Raw genomic sequence first — 7034 nt, 5'->3', positions numbered from 1 at the left:
CGTTGGCCTGCTGCTCATGAGACCCCTACAGTGGTGGCTCAGGACCAAGGGGTTCTCCCCGAGGGGAAACCCACTCCGCAAAATCAAAGTGTCACGCCATGCAGTTCAGGCTTAGACTTGTGGAGGAAGCCTTGGTTCCTGAATCAGGGCCCAAGGTTAGGAGCTCTATGTCGCCGGACTTCCCTTGCGACAGATGCATCCCTAACCGGTTGGGGCGCAGTGTTCAACGGGCGCACGGCCCACGGTCTGTGGAGCGATCACCACCAGAGGTGGCATATCAATCTGCTACAGATGTTAGCTGTATTTCGTGCTCTGAAGCACTTTCTCCCAGACCTGAGAGGTCACCATGTGTTGGTGCATACTGACAACACAGCAGTGGTCTCTTACATCAACCACCTGGGAGAACTGTGTTCGCGCTTCTTGAACAAGCTGGCGCACCAGATCCGTGTGGTTAAAAGCTCTCACCCCGCACAATTACGAAGTGTATGAATGCAGCTCTGGCTCCACTGCGACTCCAGCGCATCCGTATACTCAACTATATCGATGATCGGTTGATATTAGCTCAATCAGAGCAGATGGCAGTTCAACATCGAGATGTTGTTCTGTCCCATATGGGGGAGTGGGGTTTGAGACTGAACGCCAAGAAGAGGTATTGCGTCCTGATCAGAGGCCATATACCCAGGCGTGGTATGGGATTCACCACGATGCGGGCACAATTATCTCCTGCTCGTGTGCAGTCGATCCTCACGCGTCAGTCGAGAGAGTCAGGGAGGCCAGTCAATCACTGTCAAGCAGTATCAAAACTGCTGGGGCTGATGGCAGCTGCGTCCCAACGTGATACCTTTTGGCCTGCTGTACATGAGACTCCTACAGTGGCGACTCAGGACCAAGGGGCTTTCCCCGAGGGGAAACCCACTCCGCAGAATCAAGCATCATGTCATGCCTACATGGAGTAACCTTGGTTTCCGAATCAGGGCCCAGTGTTAGGAGCTTTTGTCGCCGCATCTTGCTTGCGACAGATGCATTCCTAACCGGTTGGGGCGCAGTGCTGAACGAGCGCCTGGCCCACGGTCTGTGGCTATCACCACCAGGGGTGGTATATCATGCAGCTAGGGATGTTAGCTGTATTTCGTGCTTTGAAGCACCTCCTCCCAGACCGGAGAGGTCACCATGTGTTGGTACACACCGACAACACAGCGGTGGTCTCTTACATCAACCACCAAGGAGGTCTGCGTTCGCGCCCCTTGAACAAGCTGGCGCACCAGATCCTTGTGTGGTCCCAGGACAAAATCTGCTCGCCGAGAGCGACCTACATCCCTGGGCATCTCAATACGGGAGCCGACACCCTGTCGAGACAGGGGTTGAGGCCGGGGGAATGGATGCTTCACCCCGATGTGGTGAAGCAGATCTGGTCGGCATTGTACCAGGCAGAGGTGGACCTCTTTGCTTCTCGAGGGAATGCACAATGTCCCCTCTGGCTCTCTCTAGTTCATCCAGCTCCCCTGGGACTGGATGCCATGTCACAGGCGTGGCTAAGACGTCGCCTGTACGCATTTCCTCCGATTGCCCTGCTCCCAGGAGCTCTGGTGAGAGTGCGCCAGGACGGAATCAGACTACTGCGCGTAGCCCCGTTCTGGCCGGGCCGAGTATAGTTCACGGACCTCATCGGCCTAGTAGACGGTCATCCGTGGGAGATCCCCCTGAGGCCAGATCTACTCTCTTAGGCGGAGGGAACAATAGTTCACCCTCGCCCGGAGTTACTGAAGTTGTGGGTGTGGCCCCTGACGGGGCACGACTCATAGCCTCTGGTCTTTCAGCTAAGGTTGTCGAGACCATCCTCCAATCCAGAGCTCCCTCAACGAGGAGCGTGTATGCCAGGAGGTGAGGAATGTTCACTTCCTGGTGTGGAGACCGCCACTTGAACCCAGTTAACTGCCCAGTAGGTTCAGTGCTGGAGTTCCTCCAGGCGACATTCTCCACCGGGTTAACCACTCCATCCTAAGGTCTACGTGCCAGTCATATCTGCATATCATGACCCTATTGGTGGCCACTCAGTGGGCAGACACCCATTAGTTACACGATTCCTCCACGGTGTGCTGAGGCTGAGACCTCCAGTGCGGACCAGAGTTCCCCCCTGGGATTTGGTTGTGGTGTTAGAGGCTCTGTGTAAGACACCCTTCGAGCCCCTCGAAGAGGTTCCCTTACCTGTCTTATAGGATAAGACAGCATTTCTCCTCGCCATCACCTCTCTTTGGAGGGTGGGAGATCTGCAGGCCCTCTCCGTGGCCCCTACTACTTGGACTTTGCCCCAGGCATGGCCAAGGTTTTTGCATACCCAAGAGTGGGTTATACACCTAAAGTGCCCTCTGTTACACCACAACCGATCGTACTGCAGGCCTCCTGTCCTCACCCCTTCCAGGCAGCTAAAGTCCAACTGCAAATGCGTCCAGTGCGAGTACTGGACATGTAGTGCAGAACTGTGTCTCTCTGGAGGTCGGGCCAGTTACTTATCCGCTTGGCCCGACAGATAGGGGTTGTGCTGCTATTAAGCAAACTTCAGCAGGTGGATAGTCGAGGCTATCCACCTGGCCTATGAGGCCTCGGCACTCACGTGCCCTCTTGGGCTCAAGGCCCACTCAACAAGGGATATGGCGGCCTCCATGGCCTACCTTAGCAGAAGCTGCGGGGTGGTCCACGCCCTCCACTTTGCCCTTTCTATAATTTCGACATGAGGCCCGCTCCTGGCTCCTCTGTCTTATTCTGATGGGTGGTCTGAGGACCCCTTTTCAGGCAGGGCCTTGGAATTATGGCGGCGTGGGCATCTCGTTCCCAAAGCGTTTGTGACGCAGCTCGAGTTCCTGAAGAGGAACGTCTCAGGTTACGAATGTAACCATGGTTCCTCTAGGGAACGAGACGCTGCGTCCCGATGCCATACTTCCCGCACCCCTGCCGGCGCTTACTTCACTACAGAGGCTGGTGCCGGCATCGCAGAGCGTGACTTTATACTTCCTGGTCGGCGACGTCATCTCGTCCATGACGTCGCTCCTCTCCATTGGACAGATTTCACACGTGGTTCAGAACGGCTCACGCCGAAGGCGTTCCCAAAGCGTTTGTGACGCAGCGTCTCGTTCCCTAGAGGAACCATGGTTACATTCGTAACCTGAGACGTTTCTGGTTACGGTGTTTATTACCATGACCACCATGTCCAAGTTGAATGTGCTTCTTGTGTTCTGCTTGTAGCAAAATAAAATGATACATCTGAAGCTTACAGCCCCACGAGTTGAACTAGAAGTTAAGTGCTGGGCGTCCGGTCAGAGGAGAACTGACCCCAACTGAGTCTGGTTTCTCCCAAGGTTTTTTTTTCTCCATTCTGTATGGATGGGGTTTTGTTTCCTTGCCGCTGTCGCCTCTGGCTTGCTTGGTTGGGGACACTTAACTTCTAGTGACTATCGTTGAATTGACTACAGAGACCGTCTCTGCATTTAATAAGAAATTGGTCACTCTCGTCATTATACATCCCTGTCATTATACTGTACAGTGCTTTGATGCAACCTGTGTTGTTAAAAGCGCTATATAAATAAAAATGATTGATTGATTGATTGAGTCTGAGGTCTCTTTCCTGCTGCACACCTCTCTCTCTCTCTCTTTTAAAAACACAGATTTTAAGAACAAGAAAGAATGAAAGTATACATAAGATGTTCATTTAGCATTTAACAGAGCAAGCTGTCTTCTGACTATTGGAAACAATTCAATTCAATTCAATTCAATTCAATTCTATTTGTATAGCGCTTTTTACAATGGCTATTGTTCCAAAGCAGCTTCACAAAAGCAAGTTATTACAAGACAAAAGCAAATCGTTCCACAGACATAAGCAAGTCACCACACAACAGGATGCGTTACAAAACAGCTGGATGAATTACAATGTAGAAAGTCCAAGATAGATTTAGTCCAGACAGAAGGTTGAGTTTTCCTCGACGTCATCGCAGGAAGGTCATCTCCTCACTGGGTCCACTGGAGAGGCTCGGTAACTAGATGCCTCGGGATGTACATCCCGAGGTGGAGACAGAAGGATAATTAGAGTAGCGGCCATTCATACTATTGGGAATCACGATGTACTGTAGCATAGGTTTCTGTTAATCTTTACGAGTATGCTTTGCTAAAAAGATATGTCTTTAGCCTAGACTTAAACTGAGAGAGTGTGTCTGATCCCCGAACATTAGCAGGAAGGTTATTCCAAAGTTTAGGTGCCAAATGTGAAAACGCTCGACCACCTTTAGTAGACTTTGCTATACGAGGAACTACCAGGAGCCCTGAGTTTTGGGATCTTAGAGAGCGTGACGGGTTGTAGCGAGACAGAAGGCTGGTCAGATAAATGGGGGCTAAACCATTTAGAGCCTTGTAGGTCAGTAACAGTACTTTGTAATCAATCCGAAATGAACAGGCAGCCAGTGCAGGGAGGATAAAACTGGGGTTATGTGATCATATTTCCTTGTCCTGGTAAGAACTCGAGCGGCTGCGTTCTGCACTAACTGAAGCTTGTTTATTGAAGATGCTGGACAACCAGCGAGCAGGGCATTACAGTAATCCAGCCTAGATGTCATGAATGCATGAACTAGCTTTTCTGCATCTGAGAGAGAGAGCATGTGTCTGAGTTTAGCAATATTTCTAAGATGAAAGTAGGCAGATTTTGTAACATGAGTGATATGGTGTTCAAGGACAGGTTGCTGTCCAATATCACACCCAAGTCTTTAACTGTCGGAGTAACGTTTATATCACATCCATCTAATTGTAGTTTGAGCTCAGAAATTTGCTGCAAACATGAATTTGGTCCGATAAGGAGCACCTCTGTTTTATTAGAGTTTAATAGAAGAAAATTTCTAGTCATCCAGTCTTTTATGTCTTTAACACACTCTGTTAATTTAGACATTTCTGATAACTTATCAGGCTTAGATGAAATGTATAGCTGTGTGTCATCTGCATAACAGTGGAAATTAACCCTGTGCTTCCTAATAATGTTCCCAGGGGCAGCATGTATATAGAGAACAGTAAGGGGCCTAGAACTGATCCTTGAGGCACACCACACTTTACGGGCATTGTAGTAGAGCGGTCTCCGTTTATATCTACAAATTGATAACGGTCTGATAGGTATGATTTAAACCACTTTAAAGCCTGTCCCTGTACACCAGCGGTGTTTAAACGCTCCAGGAGAATATTATGATCTATAGTGTCAAATGCAGCAGTGAGATCCAATAAAACGAGTAGCGAGACGCAGCCTCGGTCGGAGGATAAGAGCAGGTCATTAGTGATTTTAACTAATGCGGTTTCTGTGCTATGGTGCGGTCTAAAACCTGACTGAAACTCCTCATAGACATCATTCATCTGTAAGAAGGAGCATAGCTGCGCTGACACAACTTTTTCTAATATTTTTGATATAAATGGGAGATTTGATATCGGTCTGTAATTAGATAGTTCATTAGGATCAAGTTGTGGTTTTTTGATCATAGGCTTAATAATTGCTAATTTGAATGGGTTGGGTACGTGACCTAACGATAGGGAGGAGTTAATAATATTTAGAAGAGGTTCACCAGCTGCTGGTAATATATCTTTCAGAAATTTAGTTGGAATAGGATCTAATACACATGTGGCAGATTTAGACTTAGTGATTAGTTTATTGAACTCTTCCTGTCCTATGGTTGCAAAACACTGTAACTGAATTTGCTGGGTACTGAGTGAGGCTGGACTATAGGACAAAGTTAAGGGTTGATTTTCTGTTATTTTAAGTCTGATATTATCTATTTTATTAGTGAAGAATTGTATGAAGTCATTGCTACTTAACTGAGAGGGTGTGCAGCGTTCTGTTGCTGACCGATCATTTGTTAATCTAGCCACTGTGCTAAATAAAAATCTCGGATTGTTTTGGTTGCTTTCAATGAGTTTACGGAGGTGCTCGGCTCTGGCTGCTTTTAGTGACTGTCTGTAAGTGCACATAATGTCCTTGTAGGCAATTCTAAAAACCTCTAGCTTAGTCTTTCTCCACTTACGTTCTAGTGAACGAGTAGCTGTTTTTAGAGAGTGTGTATGACTATTGTACCATGGTACACTTTTATTCTCTCTAATCTGTTTTAACTTGATGGGAGCGACAGTATCTAATGTGCGAGTGAAGATACTGCACATACTGCTGGTCATTTGCTCAAGATCATCTGCTTTCTCAGGTTTGCGGAGCAGGTCGGATAGATCTGGTAGGTTATTTGTGAATTTATCTACAGTGGTTGGGATAATGGTTCTACCCAGTTGGTAACGAGGTGCGGCTCGGTTAATCTCACTTACAGAAAGTTTATAGGATATGAGGAAATGATCAGTGATATCGTCACTTAGAGGTAAGATATCTAGGTCTAAAACATCGATGCCATGCGAAATAATTAAATCTAATGTATGCTTACAGCAGTGAGTTGGGCCGATTACATTTTGCTTTAGCCCAAAAGATGTTAATAAATTTGTGAAAGTAGCTCCTACTGTATTATTTGGGTCACAACATGAATGTTGAAATCACCGATAATAAGTGCTCTGTCTTTATTAATTATTAAGTCTGAAATAAGATCAGCAAATTCCTTAAGAAAATCTACATAAGGTCCTGGTGGTCTATACACAGAGATAAGAGAAAGAGATAACAGAGATTTCTTTGTAGCATCCATAAGCGTAACATTAAGATCAAGCAGTTCAAAAGAGTTATAGCTAATTCCAGTTCTCTGAGTAACATTTAGCTCCTGACGATATATAGCTCCAACACCTCCACCTCGACCTGACCGGCGGGGCTCGTGCTTATATAAGTACCCTGATGGAGTCGACTCATTTAAACTGATGTAATCGTTAGGTTTCAGCCATGTTTCAGTCAGGCAGAGCGCGTCAAAACTTTTGTCTGTAATTAGTTCATGTACTATGAGAGATTTCGGCGCCAGTGATCGGATGTTTAGGAGACCAACCACATGAAATTAATGGCAGCAACTACGCAGTAAGTACATTCAATAGAAACAGAT

The sequence above is a fragment of the Puntigrus tetrazona genome, chromosome 7, assembly GCF_018831695.1.
Source record: "Puntigrus tetrazona isolate hp1 chromosome 7, ASM1883169v1, whole genome shotgun sequence".
Classification (NCBI taxonomy): domain Eukaryota; kingdom Metazoa; phylum Chordata; class Actinopteri; order Cypriniformes; family Cyprinidae; genus Puntigrus; species Puntigrus tetrazona.
Note: the sequence above shows the minus strand (reverse complement) of the source record.